The sequence below is a fragment of the Aythya fuligula genome, chromosome 2 (genome assembly GCF_009819795.1).
Source record: "Aythya fuligula isolate bAytFul2 chromosome 2, bAytFul2.pri, whole genome shotgun sequence".
NCBI lineage: Eukaryota > Metazoa > Chordata > Aves > Anseriformes > Anatidae > Aythya > Aythya fuligula.
Genome location: NC_045560.1, coordinates 125,780,352 through 125,804,381, shown reverse-complemented (window position 1 = coordinate 125,804,381; position 24,030 = coordinate 125,780,352). Strand labels below are relative to the sequence as shown.

Genomic DNA, 24,030 nt, shown 5'->3' with positions numbered 1-24,030 from the left:
GATTTAAAAATATTTTTCTTCAATAGTTCACATTACAAGGTGATGATTATTGCTTTCTCTAAGAAATATTCAGGTTGCTGCATTTATATAATTGTTAACATTTCGATCTGTTAGGGTTTTCACTCCCTTATCTGAAGTTATTTCATTTTGCCTATGTGAACTCTTAGCTGCAGTCTTGTGTACCATGGCAATTTTTTTTTATCATTAAAAGAATATATATCTTTAGCATCTTTGTTTTTTTCATGTCAATGCCTGTTTAGAAAGTCGCAATGGTAATAATTTTTGAAAACTATCAGACATGGTTAATACCATTTTAAAATAATACTTCATGCACAGTCAAATGATTAGTGTATGTTATGGATTTGTTAGTTTAGTTTGTGATATCATTCTTGGCACTCGGTGAACATTATAATGCCATATAGATGGTTTTATGCTGGATTGTTTTAACAGAAACAGTACACATTAAAACTGCCCTATTTTTATGAGTTGTAAAATAACTCCAACAACTACTATTTGGTAAATTTGATTAGACTTATTTCTTGCATTTTTTCTGGCTTATTTTCTGCATTTGACAGTATTTTCTGTCATCTCTCACTGTTTCCCTTGTATAACCAGTTTCCCCAATGCTTGTGTTAGTTTTTCACATAGCAACAGAGTAGAAAGAAATCAGCCACCTAATAACAAGCCTGCTGTGTTGTGTTTTTGTTGCACTTCTCGTCTAGTGTCATTTTTACTGTCTGAAGCAATATGGTTTTGATTATTTTCCAATGTTCATTTATTCCACAGTCTGTCTCTATGTGTACATTTGGGTATTTATCCATCGCTGCTACAGCAATGTGTGAAAGGGACCAATTCAGCCCTAGAGAAAGGAGTGGCCATGGTTACTGAGTAGTGCTAAACAGGGATGGTCCTTGCTGAAGTTGCAGGCATGGAGCTTTCAGCACCACCCAAGCCCAGTCCTTGTTGTATCCCAGATCAGGGTTTTCTGTGTGCATGAGAAGCCTTTTCCTGAAGCCAACAGGGTTTACTGCAGCTCCCACTGCAGTTCTGTCCCTCTGGATGGCCAGCAGAGCCTGTGCTCCTGGTGCTGACGTGGGCTTGGGTCTAGTAATCATCTGCTGGAGCCATACGTAATGACAAATGTAACTGTCACTCTGTCACTTAACATAACGGGAGTATTAAGGGAAATATTTGTTCATGGTTTGGCACTACCAGCACTCCTGTTGGGGTTATTCATTGCATTCCTTCTTTTCACCACTTAGTCCAGAGAGCCTGTAAAACACTTCATCTGCTCAGAGTTTCCCCTCACATTACCCAAGTGGGTGGTAGTCATGAATGCTATCAGGATTATCAAAATCTAAAACAGTAACTGCTGAATAGACTTGCTGCATCAAAAAGCACTTAGGCTTTCGTAACTGCAAGAACCAGACAGCCCAAAGGTATATGACCCAGGGCAGGATTACCACTGTGGTATTTTGCCTATGGGCCACTGTGACTTTTCTTACTGCCTAGTCATTAGATAGGCTTAAAATTGGGGTAGTACACTGGTGGATCAAATCCTGCAATCAGGTCTCTCTTTAATTCATTCCTAATTGGACAGGCTGCTACTTTTGCAACAGTCAGTAGGTAAATGTGGAGATTTCTTAAAATTGGTAGTCAGAAGTGAGAATAGTTTCTGTGAAAATGAAGACAATGGTGTGAACATTGTTTTTGTTTATTTTGCTCTTTGTGTGTGTATACACAAAATACAGAAAAAGACTGGGAGAGATAAACACTCTGCAATTACAATACACAAACCAAAAGCTGTTTGTGGCTTTAGATCCCTAACACATATAGCCACTCCTAAAGCTTCTTGGTAGTCTACATGAAAAGAGGAAATCTTTTCTGTGAGTGCCATTTGAAAGATACTTTGATTATGGAACTTGCAAATACAAACTTCCAATGCAAATTTTGCCATGGAAGCAATTTCAGGTACACATAAGTAAGGGAGGAGCTTTATTCAACAACTGAGAACTGAAAGTATGTAATGTTTTAGGAAACCAGAGCTAGATGGACAATGGGGGAAGTAGAAGAAGATGGAAAAAGAAAAGGAAAAGGAAAGAAGTTTATCTGGCAACACTGTGAAAGAATAGATGAGTAGATATTATGACAGTTTCTTTGACCAAGATCTCTCTGTTAGGTACAAGACAGGATGGTGTTTCACCTGGGAATGCAGACTGTTAGTACTAATGAGCACAAGAGGATACCGCACACAGTAAGTCCAGTAGGCTAGATTCTGCTCCCTGTTATATTCATACAGCTGAGAGGGTATTTTAGTATCTAAGCAACGCTCTCATCACCTGAAGAAGTGGTCCTAATGGTACTGTAATGCATTTGGTTCATGTTCTGTAGGAAGTGCCTGGCTAGTGCATCATAATGTGCTTGTAAACTTGAGTGCTGCATCTGCTGCTGCCTTTCTCTTACTAGGTGCCTGAGAAGGAAGCCCAATGCAGATTTGACGTTGCCTAGACAGAGGATATCAGTGTATTATCCTGCCTGAAAAGGTCACCGATGTTCAGTTGCTTTCTTTCCAAGAAAGAAAAGGCTTTGAAACAAAACCTTTAGTTACTCTCATGGAAGGAAAGAGTGTTCTCTTCATGTTTTTGCCCTTGGTCCATGCTGTTACTGTGTAAGGCAAAAGGTAACAGCAAAACAAGAAGTTCTGAAACATTTCTGTCAATATACGTAGTTTATATCCAAATGATTGATTAGTAATAAAAGAGGTACACAAGGAGTATAGTCTTAAGTCTACATCTTATTGACTGGAATTGGATATGAAAGTAGAAGCTCTACAGCTCATGCTTTAGCTGTACCTGTTCTTCCTGAGAGCTCCTCTGGAGAAACACTGCTACTGGAACATGCAAGCGAGATCAGGTTTATTGTTCACCTAGATGGTCTTGTTGCCTGTGTCTGATATATGAAGGATAGGTTCTCTTAGGGCTTTGTCAATGGAGGGAAGGTTGTTTGCTGATTATATATGCATCTATTAAGGGTGTTCCATTCATGTTTTATCAAGCAAGAACTCTCAAATCTTTATTCAAGAACTCTTGAATCTTTAAAGTTTTCTATGGGTTATTTTTTTATTTGCGTCTCTGTATTAATAAACTGGTCATTAATTTCAACCCATTTTTTCAGCAAAGCAGAGATCTCAGTGACAACTAATGTCTTGAAAATTACTACAGTGGGGCTGCTTCAATGACTGGGCTGTTTGATCTCAAAAAATGTCAAAGTGCTTTGCTGCTCACTTTGCTGATCTTTCTGTGGATCCACCTCTCCAGATGATTGAATCTGTAGCAAACATTAACAAAATAACATAATTTAGCTTGGTACTGAAATCTGCAAGTATTATACATAGTCAACATGGTTAAACCTTGAAGTTCCATGCATAGGGTTGAATCCCATGACAGATTTGCTGTACTAGTGCTTCAGACTCTGAGTTTGCAAACATTGCTCTTCACGGTGGCTCATCCCTGATTCTGCCAGTTACTTGCATTAAGTCCCATTGCTCATACATACCTAAGAAGAAAAAAAATCACACATCCTGTTTAAAAGTTTTTGTGATGAAAATTTCCGTTTTGGTGTTAGACAAATTCTGAATGTAAGGAAACTGAAAATGGGTCATTGCATACTAAATTGATTTCAAAAAATTGATTTAAAATTATTGTGGCTTACAATTGTGGTAGACTAAATCTCTACCAGTCCCAAATTTGGCATTGCTATGAATACTTTGCTCTAGAAACCCTAGAAGCCTCAGACACGTGACAAACACTGACAATCCTAAGATTCTGTTTTGATATGCTTGAGATAGACATATACCTGTATTAGAGGTACCTTGTTAACAGCCTTTTAAAAACTTGCAAAAGGGCGTTGTGGAAGTAAGGAGGCATTTTAAGTCATTTGATTTGTCTAGTGTTTTTTTTTTTGTTTCGTTTTGTTTTGTTTTTTAAATGCTTATTTTTCACGCAGTTGTAAGATTCAACACAAGGAAGTTTTCACAAGTAAATATTAGCATGTTTTCAGAAATTACTAGACCCTGTGGGGATATTTTAGAGCGTACTTCTTCCCTGTCAGTTGTCTTTGGTAGCAATGTTAGGTTATTATATGTAACATACAATACCTTTCATTCCTACCTATCCTGTCCAGGCTCAGAGTTGAAAATACTCATTGCAAAATTGTACTTCAAGAAGTATTTTCAGTGTTGAGTATTTCTGATGATCAACTTTGCCCATCTGGAAAACAAAGCGAAGACTCTGAGGCCCTCAGCAGTCAGGTTAGATCCCAACAGCGTGCACCCAATGAGCCAAGAAAGGAGATGCTCGTAGTCTGCTTCAGCAGTTAGTCTTCTCCAGTTCCCTCTGCAGCCCCCAAACCTCAGCTTTCAGTCGTCACTCTGGGCAGCCTGACTGCATACTTCCAACTTCTGGCTTCTCCTAGACACTGCTCTCCTGGTTGCCCCAGGCTGCGCAGCGGTGCCATGTATCGCGGAACGGCGCTTGCATGGCAAATTCACTTCATTGCTCTGCTAATGGAAAGATGCAGAGCAAGTAGCTGGTTTCAGCAAGAAAAAGGAGAAGAGAAAAACAAAACAAAACCAACATCCAGCACCTGGCTGCAGCAAAATAATGAATTTTGCAGCAAAGTTGCGAGATTCTATGGAATCTTGGAACAACGCCAGACTCCACAACCACAGAAATGCTGAGTCTATGGGGCCCAGAGAGAGATGGCTGGGGCAGTTCACATCTCTCTGTCTTTGTTTCAAGCTCTTTGCAGTCTTTCAGAGGCATCAGATTACACTCCCTTCACATTTTCAAGGTTATCTTTGCTACTAAGAGGGCTAGAAAGTTCATTTTGTTTGGAGGTGAGCTGAGGTTGGGAAGGGAGGCTTTCTAGGGCTCCGCTAGGGAGCAGTTGCAGAGGCCACTGTCGCAGTGGTGGGTGACAGCCAGACACGGCCCAGCTTTGAACAACACCTTTAACAGCACACATACTCCTGTTACCTGTTTGGCACCTTGGGGGACAATGTCTACTAGGAAAACAAGTGAAAATACAAGTATTTTAACTTCAGTTGAAAACTTGTAGCATTGTCTCCAGCAAAGATTATGTACATGTATGTTCATCCTACCTGAGTTTGTCCCCAAGTATGACACAACACTGTGTCCTCTTCTGCCTTTCCTTGCTATTCTGAAGAAATATAACATGCTTCCTTTTTGGAAAGATCTTCAGGGCAGTAACCAACAAGCACCATACAATTGCAATCTGTAACTGAGACTATAAAAATGTAACTGCCTTCACCCTTCCCATTCCCCTTCGCCTTGCTATCTGAAATTGGTCGGATATTGGAGACACAAGCCACAAAACCAACTTCTAACACTCAGTAAGTGTCAAAAATAACGAACAGCCAGAACTAGCTGATGTATACAAGTTTTAGAAATTGAAACGAGCAGCTGTTAGGCAGCCTGTGGTAGCTGTTCAATCAGGAACAATCATCAGAATTTTTTTCTTCAGAAATATTTTAGTGAAAATGCTCATGAAAACTGTAATTCTTTGTGGACAGTTTGTAGACAGAGAAGTATATCTTATTCATTGCAAACTATGCTGGGGTTTGGGATAACACCACAGAGGAATTCTTGTTACTTAAGACATGCTTTCCCTTATCTGTGGCACAAGTCCTGCAGTGCTGTAAGCAGCAATGCTTGTGTCACTGAAAAGTGTAGTTCTACTTACAGTTCGTAGTGTCATGCATACTCGTAAGTCATTGTGGGAGCAGAGCAGAAACACAGCATTCATCATACCTCTTATTCTTGTGTTTTTCTGCTAATAATAATTCTTAATAATAATTCTAGTTAATTCTTAGTGCACGCACATCAGTGCTGACTTTACGGTCACAGCTTTAGGAGGGAGATAGAGGCCTTGCAGGGGTTTGGTTGGGGTCAGTAAACACATATCATCGCTGGTTTTAGATGTACCTACTCAGAGAGATGCATCTTTGTCTTTTTTATGGTGCGAGGCATTTTTAGATTGCTTTATTAAAAATTGATATATATATATGTATGGTATATAATGGTACATATAACTAAAAGTATAGAGCTCATCTGATTCTTTCCAGCTGCTATATATGCACTATATATATGTGTGAAGTCTCCCCTTGAAAATCTTGATGAAGCTGTAGCTTAGCCCTTACCAGTAAAAAGCAAACTGCCAGTGAAGTTTATTTTCTTTTTTACTAAGTTTTCTGGACCATTGTTCCGCTCGAGGAGCCACGTTTGTTAGTTTTGGCTCTCTGACTTTTCTTCCTTAAGGATAAACTCTCCTTAGGCAGTTGTACAACTATGCATTAAAAGACTGCATAACAGTTTATTCACAGCCTAAGTTCCAGCAGAATTCAACTGTGTGACTTCCTGGCTTGAGCAGGGGTGCATCTGTAATGTAAATACCTACTTGATTTTGTGGAAAACCAGGACAATTTTTGTTTGTTCTTGTAAAAGATTCCTGCTGGAAGCTTAACTTTAAAGTTGGCATTCAGCCTTCTGTGCTGTGACTTGGATACTGATCTGATTTTGTGCTTTCATGGACATTTTTATATTTTAAAATTTTTAATTCAACATTAGCTTTGCTTACAAGCTACAGAGCAGAATAAAATCGCATTACAAACATTGTAGTATTAGATTTTATCACCATTTATTTCTTCTCGTCTGCCCAGGGATTTCTACATGTTCAGTAGAACTAATTTGCAGTCAGACACTGAGGTCTTCTAGAAGGCCAGCAGGCTCCACAAACTAATTTATCCAAATAACCAATCCCTCATAGGCCAACCATAGAAGGACACCAAAATGGCCTAAGCAGGCAAAGCCCCCTTTTGAAGTCTGGAATGTTTTGACTGACTTGAAACAGGCGGCAGGAATGAAGGGATAATTTTCAGTGACCCATGGGACTTTTTTGCCATTTTCAAATATTAGGTAAAACAAAGAGAAATTGCTTGTTCTAATTTAGAAAGACTTAGCAACCCGGAAGGTAACCAGACTCAGAATGGAGTACTGAGGTATACAGCTGAAGTTTACTCGGTGCATCAGGAGCTTGTGTCTAGCTGTATAGTATTTACACATGAAAGCACATGCACATGGCTCTACTTATTCATACACACATGTAAACTCATTTTTGAATTTCATTTTTATAACAAAAATTTGTAAGGCGTATGTCTGTAGTAGTGAGAGAACTGCCTATGCCTATGTACTGTTTTTCTTGAAAGGATCGTTTTTAATTAGAAGGACATGTTGCTTCTTATAAGGCTGGGATCTTCATTCAGCAGCAAATACTTCTGTGCCATACCTGTTTTCTCATACACCCTCTCCTAGTGCCATTCAAATAAGCACAAAATTTATGTTAAATTTTAAGTAAGATTCCTAGTCTGAAGTAGTCTCACAGACAGAAAGGGGAAGCATTTTGATGTGTATGTAAGAACATAATTCTTTACGGACAGTTCTAGGGTGAGAAAGATAATATGAATATTCAAAAACAAAGTTAAAACATTACAGATAAGTACTTCATGTCTATCTATTTAAAGGTACATGTTGAAGAAGGTGTGGGGCAATTTCAGCAACTTCACAGATTTCAGCTGCTTTTTTAGAGGCACACTCCTAGAAATTTTTTATTAAATTTGCCATGGAGATTTAAGTGATAGGTCCAATTCTGTATTTAGCAACACTAATGGCTCAGACTGACTACAGCTTTGAGCTTTGTCCCCATGACATTGATTCATAGATGAGATGGGGCTTCCTGGTGAAAAGAGTGTTGTCTATACAGAGGAATCACTAAGCCATTAATCAGGTTTCTCTACCCATGCTTAATAGAAATATGTTTCCTTAAAACAGTATTTTGACAAGAATACTGGTCACCAGTTCACTCTTGTCCTTCAGATATCTTTTGTGGCTCTTGGGAGCCATACGGAATATAACACTCATGGGTAAGGCAGATGCTGAACACCGTTCCCTATGTACTCATACTGATACTGCAGGCTTAGGGGTCTGCAAAACATCACTGTGGGGCACTTGTGTATGTCCTGATAACTTTACAGGTAGCAATTTTAATCTGGCAGTTTACAGTTGGGACTCTATGTTGCTTGATTGAAATATAGCTGATATCTCTCCTACATGCACAACAAGCTCGTAGTTTTAGTTTGTGAGTTATTTTACAAGGCATATTCATATATAAGTCCCCCCTGGTTCCAGATTTCTCTAAAATGTTTGTGCTTAGTGTTGTGCCAGGGTAACAGACAAATGTGGTAGAATGACAGAGAAATCCTGTTTAAATGCAGCTTTCCATCTTATATATACTGTCCTCAGATTAGTGGATTTCAGAAACATGATGTTTAAATTAATGTTATTTGGTGTGAGTGTATATATGTGTGTCTGTGTGCATGGAATGTATTAGATTAAATTAGGTTATGTTCCAGCTTTTACTTGAGGAATATAATTTTGTTAGTAGTTAATAACGTTAATGCCAAGATTTTCTTGTATTATGTTTACATATGTGGCTAAAGTAAAATCAAATTATATTTGCTGGGGGTAAGATTATTCAGTCAAGAACCTGTTTACAACAGGAGAAATTAAAAATACAGGGGTTGTAGGAAAGAGATGCTTCTCTATTTCTTTCTACTTTGCTTTAACTGTGTTGTCTAGACTGTCCTGGAAGTTTTAGACTCACCGGTCTTGTGGTCTGTGCACATAGCACAACAGCAGCGTCTGGCAGGGAGCAGGGAGGCTTCTCAGGGATTTCTCGTTAATCACGTAGAATTTGTCACCATGACATTTTGGTATTCAAAGCCTTATATTTTGCCAACAGCATTCATTCACACAGAGTGAACTTTCCATTATACCAACAATGCACCTATACAACCATGAAGCACAGCAGATGGGAAAAGACTTCTTTCCAGGTTCTGTGATGATCAGCTCATAGCCTGAAGCATGGGATTTGATTATTCTGATTATAATTTACAGAGCTATAAATGTTGTTAATAGTCATGAGTCAATGAATGAAATTGCTTGAAGACAAAAGTTGCTTATTTTTTCTCAATCTGTTTTAAAGGGAGTGAGTAGGAAAGTAAGTCATTTCAGACATGCTTTCATGTTACTTTCATGCTGCAGAATTATTTTTAAATATAATCTGTTATATTTGGGCAAAATGAATGGGGATGAAAAAATAGAGAACTTCCAAATAAGCACTACCTGCGTACTTGTAGATTCAGGCATTTGCTTTTGCTGAAAGTGGGTTTAGTACTTTAGATATTTTTAGGAAAGTAAGCATGATCTATATTTTATTTTATTTTTATTCTTAATATTGGACATATTTTTCATGTTTGACCACCCTTTTAGACCTGTAAATAATTTAAAAGATCTAAAAGTATCTCTGTATTCAGAATCAACTAGTTAAATGCTTATATGCCTTGCTTTCACCTTCTGTTATTTGTACATGGAAAAAGAACCTAAATTTAAGGCCTGTCTCACTTCTATTTTTCTGCTCTAGTCTGAAGCATAATTTTTATTTGAACAAAGAATATTTAGTGGCAGGCTGATAGGTGCATCAGATTTGTGTGATTTGCAACAACATTTTGGAAAGGGAGAAAGTGTAAGATTTATGTTTTATTTTTTCTCTGTTTTTAGCAAGACATTGTAAAAGCTAAGTGGCACATCAGGCCAGTTTATTTAGTGCACACACTGCATAAATCCTCTGTGCAGTCCCTGGAAGGGCTGTGTACTGCCATTATGCTTTCTATAAACAGAAGACAAGCACACTGCCAAATCTTTGCAGCACTGGACACCAGCTCATTCTGTTCTTAGCTTGTCTTGTTTATTGTTGCTCATAGACTATCTTCTATCTGCCAGTATTGTATCCGCTTTTGATCATGAGGAATAATGAGTGTCTTGCAGTTTTGATAGCTGGGCTCTCCATCTTCTCAATCTCTTCTCTATCTGCAATTATGTATAAACTGATTGCATCTGATTAATTTGACAGTATTTTGGTCTAACTAAAGACAGTTAAGTAGCTACTCAGAAGCAAACTCTTCTGGGGCTGGACAAGAAAAGAGAAGCCCTGTAGCTTGAAGAACACTCAGTTTTGGACTGGCAGAGAAGACCAAGAGGTATGTAAGTGCCACTATGTTGAATTAGACAAGATAAATCAGCTTGCTGTTCTGTATCTAACAGGGACCAGCAGCAGAAATTTAATGAGAGTAGGAGAAATAAAAGAAATCCTGCTTTTGATATCACATGCTTCCTGGGAATGGGCATTTAGGGGAGTTGGTGGATGGGAGTTACATCCAAACCATTGCATCTAATGCAGTCCTTCATGAAATTGTTTTTATCTGAACATGCTTATACTTCAAGATTCTGTAGCAATGAGTTCCACAAGTTAGTTACACATTTTCTAAGAAAGCATTTTTCACAGTTTTTTGTTGTTTAAAGCTTGCTGCCTAGTAACTGCAGAAAAGATATGGGAGTGTTAAGCGCCTATGAGATGAGAAATATTGAATTTTCAACTTCTGCTCACTTCCTACAGAACCAGTCCTTATTCTATAGACTTCTGTTGTATCAGCAATGCTGAGCTCTCTCTCTCAAGCTGAAGAGCCTAGGATTTTCCTGAGGCTGGTGATGAGCTTTGTATGAGAGACGCTAGATGTGAGCACTCTGACCTTATGTTTTCTGTTTTACTCTGTTTCGTTGCTTCCATAAATATATGCATTATAACCTTGCTGTTTGCCATTTTTTTCCAGGGCATTTATGGATATGTTTAATAGAGCAGGTCATTTTGGAATTCCACTGGTAACTTTGTGAAAACTACACGCTTATTCTATCACATCTTTTAAATAGTAATTCAAGACAGACCTTTTATTTTACCTTTTGACAAATTGTTTAAGAGCTTTTGGCTTGTGGGAGCTTTCCAGAAATCTAAATATACTACATTAACCAAATCATCCTTATCCAAATAATCATTAACTCCTTACAGAAATGTTAGTAATCTTGAAGCTATGACTTCCCTTTACAAAGCAATGCTTTCTCTTCCCCATTACATCATGTTCCCATGTGCCAACCAATTCTCTTGTTTATTATACCAGCTGATTTGATCATGCTTCCATTGTTTTAGACCTCTTGGGTGAACTCTTGCGTCTGGGTGTTTTGTGCCTCTTCATTTTATCAATCTGCATCAAAGCTTCCTCTGCTAATACCTTGGTTTAGAGCTGTTAAGATCTTCTCTTTTTACTTAGTGAGTACTATGCAAATAATTCATTTAGCTTTCTTGCAGTGACTGTGTCTTGACTGAAAATTTCTGTATTACTACATGCAAATGTTGGCTTTTAACACATTTTTGATGATTTTTCTTTTTTTAACATTTATCTGTGCCCATAGTGAGTGGTTATTCAGTGATGGTTTTGTTGTTTTTTACTTTGACCTGTTTGTCCTGGCTTTGCATTTAAATCTACAAAGTTAAAGTCCTTTTCCTGTTTCAGATATTTAGCTGAAATGTATAGCACTCAACCTATATAACCCTCAGAATCTTATCCAGGGAAGCCTAGGTCTCTGTGCAGGTCACCCAACCCTGTGCAGGTGTTTAGGTTGTGTAAAATAGCACTAGAAGCCTTGTTCGGGCATCAAAATTGTTTCCAGTGTATTTTTATTTTATTAGTCTTTTATCCCACAATTCAGTCTTCTTGTAGTCTTGTAATCTTTAGAGCATATAGAGAGAATGTACTGTTGTAATGTTGATCATTCACCTCTTACAAATGTTGTTCACTATTTTGTATATATAAATCCTTGGGTTAGCAAGATCTATGGATCACATGCATTTTGTATAAAAATGCAAAACCAGAAAACGGGTGGATTAATTGCATCTTGACTTCCAGGATATGCAGTTGTGACTTACGGGCCACCCTCCTGAAATTATATATCTAAAGTGTTCCTACCATGTCAATTGCCAGTACTTTGAGTATGTCTCATAGCATAGCCAAATGCATGCTTGCACCTTTGGTGCCTCTTCTTATTTCTTAGGAGATGAAGAAATATTCCGGGCAATGAAATATAATACTTGGTTATTAACTTTTGCTGGTTTATACGCTATGGGAGTCCTGGTATTCAAAGCTCTGCTATTGGAACTATTGGTCTGATTCTTTGTTTGTTGTTTAATTATGTGTTTCAGAAAGTCATCTCCCATACAGTCTAGCCAAACTTTTAACTAGAAATCTACAAGTATCTTTAGATGGTCTAATACACTCTTTGAAATATTTTAGTGATTTGCTTCCTATAGGTGGGCAGCCATAGTTTTGCCCATGTCTAAGGTAGAAGGGGGTGGCAGTTTCTTGCACTCTGCCAAGGTGTTCTCAGGGCTGGCAAGCTCTTCTAAACTAAAAACAGAGAATTGGGTCATGCAGGCAATGACACTTTTCTTTCTCTCAAAGCTAAAACAACAAGAAAAACAACAAGATGTTTTGTATTTTGACATCCATGAAGCATTTTTAAAATCCCAGAGTGAATAGTTTTTGAATTTCATCCTCCTGCCTTTTTTTTTTTTTTTTAATTCAGGGAGAATTAAATCACAAAACTCTAGTATGTAGACAGCATTTTTGAGACCATTTTCTTACAGCATAAATAACCATTGAAGTGTAGCTGCAAAGCAAGCAAAGTATACTTTTTGTTATTTGAGGCAACTGGCTCTCTTTATGAATCTCCTGTTTATGTGTGAGATTTTCCAAGTTTTTTTTTGTTGTTGTTTCTCAGAAGTGTTCTGCATGAGACAAGAGTGCCCTTTGACGATGTGTAAAGCTTTTGTATTATGTGCCAATGACTTAGAACAGAACTTACTATCCCCCAGCAACTTCTACAGTGGGAGGTTTTATAATCTTTGCAGATGTGATGGTACAGCAGTCCTGTCAGATCTGTGCAAATCCTTTTGTTGTTGTTAGAAAGCATTGTTTGAACATGTAAGCTGAATCACCAAACATTTAACCTGAATCACCACTAAGCTGTCACCAAAAGAGATCCCTTCTGCAGCTGACAACTGAGGTGACTGAGGTTTTCACATGATACAAAACATATTTGATACATGAACTGAACAATAGAGCTCATTATAGTAGATAATATGAGTGTTGTTATAGCTGTGATGAACTAAAGAGGTAATAGAGATTTGCAGGAAAAAGTCATGTAATTTTCTAAAACGATGGAATAAGAGGGAGGAAAAATAAAATTGATTTTAGGTGCAAAACCATTCAGAATCTTTTTCACTGAATGTATTCAGTTTAAAAAACAGCTTTGAAATGGAAGCTTTCTGAATTTGTGTTGAAATGGCATTAGCAGTTTTAACTAAAAGCCAGGATCCTGGGGTGCTGGCATCAGTAGCAAGTTGTGAAGATGTCATTCCCCTGGCTTTTCACTCTGTTCCCTGGTAATGGTGCCGTGGGATGCATGGTCATGACTGATGGCTTGGGTCAGAGCAAGGAGATGAACCTCATGCTTGCTCTAGGCAGGCAGAAGTAGGGTTTAAAATCTGTTTTGCATTCTTTGGATTATAGAATATCTAGGGTGGTAAGAAACACCATCTCTAACCACCTGTCCCTCCTTTCTTCTGTGATACCATCTTTTTGTCAAAGATATGATGAAAGAGTAAATATTACCAATGTGAGCCCATCTACTCAAGAAGCAGCTACTGAGAGCTGAATTACTTAATTTTTTGAAAAAATATTTACTGTTTTTATGAAAAATAAATATAATCAATATTAAGAAGTAAATCAGTGACTATTTTTGCTTTTCTTTTCACTGAACCGATGCAGTAATTGAAGATTGGCTCTAATACAGGGCTTTGTTCCAGTTGTTGAGCATCACTAGTCAGTGACATTTATTGACCCTCAGGCCTCAAGTAGTTCAGCCACCTTGGCTTCAGTGCACTGTGTGTCTTTGGAGATGGAGCGTGCTGCAATGTCACTGGTTAAATCTTAGAGCTCGGGACAGTCTTTCTGGGGCAGAAAATAGAATCTTCATCACCACCCCTATCCTCTGTGGCCAAATACCAAGCAAGTCTCTTGGAGTTCAAGATGTGGGGTTCTACTCTTAACTTAGCAACTGCTTTTCCTTCCTTGCCTTTATTCCTCATCTTTCCTATCTCTGACCTTATTTTCAAGAAGAACCTGTACTAAGTAACCAACATGATTTCTTTAGCAAATCGTTGTAAGTCCTTGAGTGGCAAAGCTGCTAAAAAACAATCATTTCATTGTCTGTTACCAGCACAGTTTGGTCAGTCTGAGAACAGCTGGTAAGGTTATGAGCTCAATGCCCCTCGTTCAACAAACTAGAATTAAAAGTGTGCAGGAGACACAGGAGTTATGTTTTTATCTTAACTGTGCTTCCCTCCCCTTCTGTATTTGCTTTGTTTAAACTTCAAGAATGGAAGATTGGACACCAGCTATGCAGCACTTCTGAATCTTTTTTTTATTTCTACCCCTTCCTTGGTCATCTTCTGGGGAAGAGTTAATCCAACAACATCTGGATGACAATGACACCACATAAAGTTTTTACCCCACTCAGGACATTCCCCCTTAAATAGTAGAATGTACATGTGTACATGTACATGTAAGTAGAAAGAGAATAAGAAGTGTTATCACAAGGAAAGCAGTATGTAATACCTCAATATTTTGAAAACATTAACTCTTCTTCCATTTTTATTTTTATTTTTATTTTTATTTTTATTTTTATTTTTATTTTTATTTTTATTTTTTTATTTTATTTTATTTTATTTTATTTTTATTTTATTAAAAATTACAGACTGTCTGCATGGGGATCATTTCCATGGTGGTATGATGGTTTGTCTGTACTTACAGTGCCAAGCTGTATTGACTGCTTGTCACTGTGTAATTGAGAAGGATCAGGCTAATGCCTTTGACTCCCTGGTCCTCTTTGTCCACCTTCATTTTTAATAAATGACGTGATTTCAAGAAACCTCCTATACAGAACACACCCATTCTTCTGTGTTTTACAGCTGTTGTCTGCATGTCCAGAGTCTTGAGCAGGGGGAGGCGGTGCTGAGCACGGTAAAGGTGGGAACTACCCTGTGTACATGAGTAGGTCGTGAAATGCTGTGGAAAATGTAAGGAAGGCAAGTAAGTTTGGAATAAAAGGACAAGTCATTTGATCCCTCCTTTTACTTCCAGATGAAAGTGTTCCTCCATCCAGCTCCCCTTCCTAGCCTTTGCCTTCTCTTCTTTGTTTTCACATTTCACAGCACAGTGCCGTCATTTTATTAGTTGAGGTTAACACATGACCAAGGAACATAAGTCATGCCTGAAAAATGATTTGTGCCTCTGAGCTCTCAGGTCTTATATGACCTGTCATAAAATGAGAAATACTTGTTAAACATTCTCCCAGAAAAAAAAATAAAAATTGAGAGGTATTCATTATATACCTATCTTCTGCTGATAAGCTTTGTGACTATTTGCTTACTTCACACTAATGTCAGATTTAAACTGATGATTTTTAGGTCACCCTGAGTCCTTTCCTTCAGTGCTGGTACAGCTTTGGCTTTCCTCCCATTCATCATGCTAATAATAATCTGTGGATTTCAGCTGGTTTTGAAAAAAGGCCAATGCTCTTCTTTGGAAGAGCATTGAGATTTGAAAGAGACTTTCTTTCTTTTTTTCCAGCACTCATCATCTTCAGCCACTGATATTTTCTGCCACTCTAGTTTCTTGTTGTCAGTGGCTAAGTAGATAAATGTTATTTCCTCCAATCTCTGCAGGGGGCACATGGCATTAGAGGCAACTGCTAGAAATAGAACTCGTGTCCTTGGTTTTGCTGAGCAGTTGTTGATTGTGTCAAACTGACTCCTAAGTGCAAGACTTTATGTAGTTGTTACTGCTGTTACCTAGAAAAGATTATAAACTCTTGCTGTGGTCTCTATTACAGATGGGATGTACTGTTGCGGAGTTCTTTTCTTAGTATTATTTCTTTTTAATTCTTAATATGGGGTTATTTGGCAAATGTTCCATGCTTAAATACCTTTAAGCACAAATCCTAGAGAGATAACTTGTTTAGTGTGTTTTATTACTTTGTCTGCAAGCATTTTTACCCCAGTGAGGAACTGTGAGTTATCTTTGTAAGGCAAAGAGAATCATCAGAAACAAGTGGCACTGAAAAACCTGCTGTATTTTATAATGTAATGTTTGCTTTCTCTAAGCCATTTGTTGGTATAAAAGTAAGTGAATTAAGTGCTAAGAAGTGTTGCACAGGACATGTGCAGGTCTGCCAACAAAAATAAACATGTGATGAAGTGTGTGATGCTCTTAGGGGTATGCTAAACAAGAACTGTCAGGATCACAAACAAGCTGACTGTGTAGAATACATGTGCTGGGCTTCTGAACCAGGGATTATTTTCTTTCAGCACAGACATTCAGTTTAATGTTCACAAAGGAGTTTTAAAACTTTATTATTTTTAATAGCCCTGAATCTGTCAAAACGGAAGGACTGGGTTAACTGGCTGTTACATCCGATGTGTTTCATACAAAATCTTTCTGTTATCCTACTGTGCCCAAGATTTCACTAGAGATATCATGATTATTCTGGTGATGCTTTTTAAAGATTTGAGACTTCAGTGAAGAAGAAATTAACTTTATTTGCTTTGAGATGTCCTTGTCTGACTGAATGTAATGTTTAGGTACAAGGAGGGTTTTGTGGTTAAGACGCAAACTTATTTGGGAGATTTGGGATATATGAATCCATGTCTGTCCCGCAAACTCTTTCCAATAGTGACACCATGCCACCTGTCTCTGCCTATTCTTTGTCTGAAAAATGGGGTAGTGATGCTTTCTCTCCTGTCAGATTAGTCTAACTCATTTAGGTTAGTTGTGGTGAGGTTGTTATGTATACAAGTTGCGCTAAGCACTGTCTTCCAATCCTGAGTATTGAAATTGTGTTCCCTTTTGAAAGCTGTGTGAGAGAGTGCCAACACCAGTGCTGAACTTCTCTATGCTTTTGCTTTCAGTAATAAAGATGAAGAAACTCAAAATATTATTCTTGTGGACATTTCTGTGTAGATGCTCATAGCAGCTATATTGCAGTGGACAAATCCAAAACACACAAGGAGTAACCCTATGCTTTGCAGTGATAAATATCTGAAGTCTAGATTTGGACACTATAGTCTGTCCCTGTGGGGGGAGTGGGAGTTATGTGTACATGGTTAAAACTGTGAATTTGATCCAGATTTCCTATACTCTCAAAACTCAGTAATTTTCCCTTAAAACATATTCTTGTGTATTATTTCTTCCTCTTTGTAAGTACATACACATTTTACCTTAAGACTGTTTTATAGTCTCCAGACTACTTGTGAACTATTTGATTTTTAGAACAATTACTTTCTATAACAGACTTTGACAATTTTAAAAACTGAGCACATATTTAATACACACTGTTCAATTCTTACACGTCTTTATTCTTATCTGGTCAGAAAGTTGTATGGGAATATTTTCTGATAACCCAACATTGTAGAATGTGTTTGGTAGTTTTTTAGTCTATTGAGTAGTTTGCTTAATACAAAGTGGTGCTGACAGATGAATGAAGGAAATGTCAGGATAAATAAAGCAAAATTTAAGCTTGATCTTCAGCTCTTTCTAAAATAAGACACAGTTTACTTTGTCTTACTTTAGTCATCTGTTGTTGCTTCTATGTGCAATAATACTACCTGACCAAAAGTATATGTGATACAATTTTAATAGTGACAAGAATCTATTATCTTGTAACTTGATGGCTTTTTCAACAATGCAAATTTTAGAACAAATATTTTTAAAATGATAAATATAAAACTGTTTGCCACATGTATTTCTTATATTTATCTTATATTTGTCTTATATATAGCTGTTTTTCCTCTATTAATCTATGTTTCAAACATTAAATGCCTTCCTCGTGGCAGCTGTCTATTCAGTTGTACTATAACTACTGGCATGTTAAATTCAAAGTGGAATGTCATGGAGAACGCAGATAATATATTTAGTTCCTGTCACCAGACAGCATAAGGCACCAGTACGTCTCGTTCTCAGAGGGGCATGCCAGCTACTTTCACTGCAATGTTCCCCTTCAGTTAATATATATATATATATATATGTTTTTTTTTTAGAGGAAGCATTAGTCAAGACTATCAGCATGATTTTTACTGCAATCTTGATAGTTATGAGTACCTGAAATAAATGTTTTAAACAAAATATTTTTAAAGCAATGTCAGAAAGGATATTTAGAAGAATATATGTTTGTTTTTCTAATGCTGTGATATGTGCAGTCTTTATGCATGTTTTAAAAAAAAAATGAGTTGTAGCTGGAGTGGATATAGTAGGACTCGGTCTGAATGATCAGAAGCAAGCCATCTGAAAACAAATTATAGAAGCTTATGGAAGGGAAAACTTTCCCAAGAGCATAGTGTAAAGCTTAATCCATATTTCTAGAAAATTGCAGCTGTCAAGCTTTCTTTTATTACCCTAGCAAAATGCTGTGTCAGGTGTTACGAAGAAGTATGGCCATGCATTTAGAAAATTAATAGCTTCCTTACATCAGATGTGTTAAATAGAAACATGTCTGGCTGCATAGCCAGTTGTCATATTTTGATGTTCCCATTGAAAGTTATTTCTTTTACTATATGATTTATGTTCTGTAATTAAGCTGAGAAGAAAGAGATATTTTGTTGGGACAGTGATCTTCATGCACATAAAAAAAAAACATTTATAGGATGAGACCAACATTTGCTGTGCCAGTCTTTCTATATGTATTGCAGGTATTCCTGAGAGCAGTTGTTATTCCAACACAGTGAATTCTAGTGTGAAACAATAAAGAATTGCCAATTTGCCATAAAGAAATTGGCATTGACATTAATTTGTATCACTGATAAATTGTGTTCAGTTTGTCAAAAGATCAAAGTGTCAGTCCATAGAAATATCTTATACTGATGCTCTGATTTTTGATACGTTTTTCATCTTTTTTCAAAATTTTCAATTCTTTCAACTAACTGTAGATTACTACTGGCATGAACAGCTTAAACATCAGATTTTATGGAGTTGCTTTCTTCGTTCTGTGACACAATTAGTGTACTGAAAATTGGTGCTGCACTGGCTCTTGATAAACAAGGAAGAAAAATTGGACATTCTCTGAGAATGACTGAACTGAAGCAGTCTCTCATGTGGGGGAAGAATGAAAGCAAGTGGATTTACGTTGTTACCTCTCAAAGCAGGGGAAAGAATGATCACTGTTGCATGGATACTTTCACCAGTCAACTGTTGAATCATGGGATAATTTAGGTTTAAAGGGACCGCTGGAGTTAATCTGGTCTGCCCAGAGTGAGTCCAGCTACACCAAGTAGCTCAAGGCCTTTTCTGGTTAAGTTGGAATATCTCTGAGGATTGAGTTCATGCAGCTTATCTGGTCAAAATAGAGGGGAAAAATAGTGGGGATCATGTCCTCTGATCTGTTGCCTGCATTTTTGTTAATACAGTCACATATACTTTTGGCCTTCTTTGCTACTGCTGGCTCATGTTCTAGTTCTCTATCAGGTTCTCCTATCCTTTTCTGTAAATCTACTTTCTATCCAGCTGGCCCCTGGCTTTGACTGTCACATTAAACTTGGCTTTTCCTTTTGTTGAACTTCACGAGGTTCCTCTAGGCCTATTTCTCCAGCCTATCAAGGTCCCTGTGGTGAATAGCAATTCTTCCCTACCGATCTGGGAGGGCAGGGTTGCAAACCTGAGAACTTCACAATCTGTGAACTTGTTGATAGTGCACTCCATCCTGTCTTCTTGGTTATTAGTGGACACTAAACAGTACTGGACATAGTATGAATACCCAGGAGATGCCACTGACAGCTAGCTGCCAGCTGCCCTTTGTATTGCTGATCAAAACATCATAAGTTTCAGCCAATTTTCCACCCATCTTATCATCTACTTATTTACCTGAAAATATACTGTGTGAGACTTGTAAATTGTTGTCCCCAGAACCAGTCATTTCATTGTAAAGATGGTCAGGCTGGTTAAGCACAGGTCTCCTTTGGTAAATCCATGATGGCTATTCCCAGTTATGTGTCCATTATGTGCCTGGAAATGTTTCCTGAGAGGATTTGTTCCATAATCTTCCTTGGAGACTGAAGTTAGGCTGACTGGACTTTACTTTCCTGCCATCTCTTATTCTTGAAGATGGTGTGACATTTGCCTTTTTTGAGTCTTTAGGAATCTCTTCTGATCATTATGATCTCTCAAAGATGATCAGTGGTGTTGGTTTTCCAATTCCACCTCTGTGCTCTCAGACCATCTCTCTATACTCCTTATGAATAGCCTGCCACTGCCTCTACCTGTCATGTACTTAATTTTTGTGTTTGAGGTCAACCAAGATTATCCTGTTCAGCCATTCAGGCTTCCTGCCCTGCCTGCTCAGCTTCATGCTCATTGGGAAGGACAATGGTAGGGTTATGACTGAGAGTCAACCAGCTTTTCTGGGCCCCATGGGATCCTGCTAAGTATGTCCCTGAACAAGCCAACAGCTACTCTTCTGAATGATAATATTAAATATATGTGAGACTAGGTCTGAGCCATAATCTGTAGGAAGTAATGTTTGGTTGGCTCTGTGGTTTTACCTCCATGGCTTAGGTCAGATGAGAAGGGGGAGACTGTAGGTGTGGTCTTCAAGCTGGCATCACTGTGAGGGAACATGGAGAGGAAGAAATGAAGGTATGCAACTTCCACTGAGGACTATTACTGTTGACATTGGAGCTGCTGATGGCACTAGCTGATGGCATTAGCAAGTTTGATTTTCAAGCTCTGATTTAGGCAATCCAAAAATGGAGAAGATCGTTGCTACAAAGAGCATATAGGATTTGTTATGTTTTGGAAATAATATCCAAATATTGTTTGGATCGAAGAATCCTCATATTTAAGAAAGGTAGAAATGAAAGATCTGCCAAAAGTGTTTCCCCTTTTTCCTCATAAGAAAGGTGATTTTATAATGCACTGTAAATGTGTTAATGTAAAAGGTTGTTGCTAAACTCTGTACAGCTAAGAGGTAATTGCATATTATATAATAATACCTATTTTTCTATCACTACGTTAATTTCCTTATACATTGATGGCATACCTGCCCCCAACATCAGTTAATATTTCTAGAATACCAATAAATATCAGACATTACAAAGCCCACTGAAAATCAAACCAGAAGAGTAGCTAGATCTTATAATGCTTGTTTTATCAATGTTTCTGGAACAATAGATAGGCAATTTTTGCTCGTTAAATGTGATGCTGAATCCAAATTCATGCACCTCTTTTTTACAGACTTAAGATAGGATGGAAAACTCTAAGCCTTACAAAGAAAAAGGACCTCACATAGTTTTTAATTTATTGCTTGAGTCAGGAGACATTTTAAACCTTAGAAAGTAATTGATTCGTTTCTCTCAGTTTTTCAGAAAAATCAGTTTATTTAATGTAAACTGACTAGAAAAATGTATCACAGAAGAAACTTGATGACAAGAAAACTAAAAACACTGGAGTTTGTGTTTTAATTATTGCTTAAACTAAGCAATAATAAATTAAATTAATTAAATTATATTAATTATTAAATCAAAAAGGAAAAAAGTGTTTACAAACACTATTTATGTTTGATTATAATATTATGAAGTACAAAAAAAAAAGTCCATATTCACTTTTTAATCTGCAGGTTTAGTGCATGCATAAGGCTTGATAGAACTTGTAAATGTGCAGCTTTTCGTTCAGTGGACGATGTCCTTGCTGAGGTCCTTTGTTCCTAGCTGAGGAAAAAAAAAAAAAAAAAAAAAAGCAGTCTACAGGCTGTATTTTTAATAAGTGATCACACCTTCTCAGTGTTAGGATAAATGTAGATTTACTGGCACCAGGCAGATTTTATTAGAAAATAGTCATTGAGGTGCTTTTGAAGTGATATAGCAAACTGGAGCAGCTCCAGAGAGCAGCATGCACTGATCTGCCAGGGAGGTATGACTGGAGCAGGTGGGTGGCACTGTGATTTGGAGGGGCTGGGGGACCCTGATGAGCCAATGACAGAACAGTGAGATGCAGAACATCTGAACAATCACAGGAGAAGTGCTGTGGCTTTGCTGTATCTTCCATAACCGTGTTGTACCCATCGATAACTCATCCAAGGCCATGCTGCATTTGAACTGGAAGGATGCTCCCTATGACAGCTTTATCCCTGCCATGCTAATGGATTTGAGACAAACTCTTTTATCTCAAGTTGAAGGAAGAGTTTTTTTCATGTCCATTTTTATCCATAAGCTTCAAAGGAAATTGCTTTAAATAAGTGAGCATTTGCCTAGAATTGGCAAAACTTTAAGCTGGCTGAATGCCTGTTTAAATGAAAAAAGAAATAAAATAGTAAAACATGAGTGCAGATTGTAGATGTAAACCATGGTTTATTAGCTTGAAAGAGGAAATTGATTTATGTGGGTTCTTGTTTTTTGTTGTTGTTGTTGTTGTTTTCCTTTACAAAAGAATGCAAAGTAATTATTATATTTTGAATTACTATTTTTTCTGTGTGATGTTTATGGCATAAACAGAGTCCTCAACTTCTGAGAGCCTGATAGAATTTTATAAATTCCTGGGGGAAGTTCTTGCTTTTGAATGACCAGTAATTTCTACATCATTTCATCTATGTGTTAATATTTATGCTCATACAGTGTACAAAAGAGTAAACCACTCTTGTGGCAACCTTTAAAAGCTGAAGCTAGGTTACAAAATTTGATAACCACAAAAGCTATTTAATGCAGCTAAACTCCAGGGCCCAAATATTTTTCCATTATGCAATGCAGAAAACAAATTCAATAGCCACAACATTAAAAAAAATAATAAAAAATAATAAATAAAAAAAAAAACACTGTTCTTATTTTGAAGATTGTTGTAACTGCTCCATTTATTGTCTTCAGAGAAAGACAATAATCAATAAATGAGTAAATTTACTGACAAGATGACAGAAAATAGTAACTCTTCAGTTACTGTCAGTAGACATTTTTATGCACACATTGTGAGATAAGGTATGATCAGAAATACAGTACTGAATTCATGATGATATGGGAAGAGGCTGAATTGTTGAAGAGATTGAGTCATATAAATATGTATGCTAAAATGTTAGTAATTGCTTTGTGTCTTGCACCTTAGCCAGGCTATGTTACTGAATGCTAGAGGCAACACATTTAATTTAGAAATTGCTGAGGAAACTTCAAGAACAATTACCAAAATCTAGTTTAAATTCTGTAGTCCTTTCCTACTTGCTGTCAGGTTTCCAGCAAGTAAACTGCTGCCCTGCTGACCTTAAACCTGGGGATATCCTTAACACAAAATGCTATTTGTACTAAATTATGAAAACTTAGTTTTATAATGTAGCTTGCATCTAGGAATAAACTAGGACCATCACAGTTGCTTCTTCTAAAGTCCTATATTTGTTGAACCTAGAACTTACCAAAATAACTTTTTTTATTTTCTATTTATTTTCTAAAATTTGCACAAAGTTAGAAAAAAAAATATGAAAAGGACTTGAAGTTTCTTCTCTTTTTGATCCTTTAGCAGTAGGAGGTAGACTTTCCCAGTCTGTGAAATAGTCACAGTAGTTGAAACTCTGTTGAGCAACACAAATAACTTAATAAAAGGGCAGGTTTTTAAGACACAAGTGGGTGTTACTGAGGCTGCTTTTTGAAACAAATATTTCTATGCTAAAAGCATTTTTACATCCCATACAGCTATGATTTTTTTATTAATAAGATTTATACAAGTATTCAAAAAGGGGAAAGGGAGGCATAGGTAAATATTAGTGCAGTTTTGAGCTGTGGGTAATATCTGTGATGATGTGATTGATTTTAAAATTTTCATGCTAGGAAATTTTATTTTTCTGTACAACATACCTGAGTAAAAACATGGGCGTTTTGTAAATATACATATAGATATGTTATACGTGGGTTAAGTGAATTGGGAGG

General features: G+C 37.2%; 1 protein-coding gene across 2 annotated transcripts in view; it reads left to right on the top strand.

Moving 5' to 3' along the window:
- The window catches only part of EYA1 (EYA transcriptional coactivator and phosphatase 1), a 161,579-nt gene that overhangs the window by 12,640 nt on the left and 124,909 nt on the right, over positions 1 to 24,030 (top strand). The gene's annotated exons all lie outside the window — the stretch shown is intronic.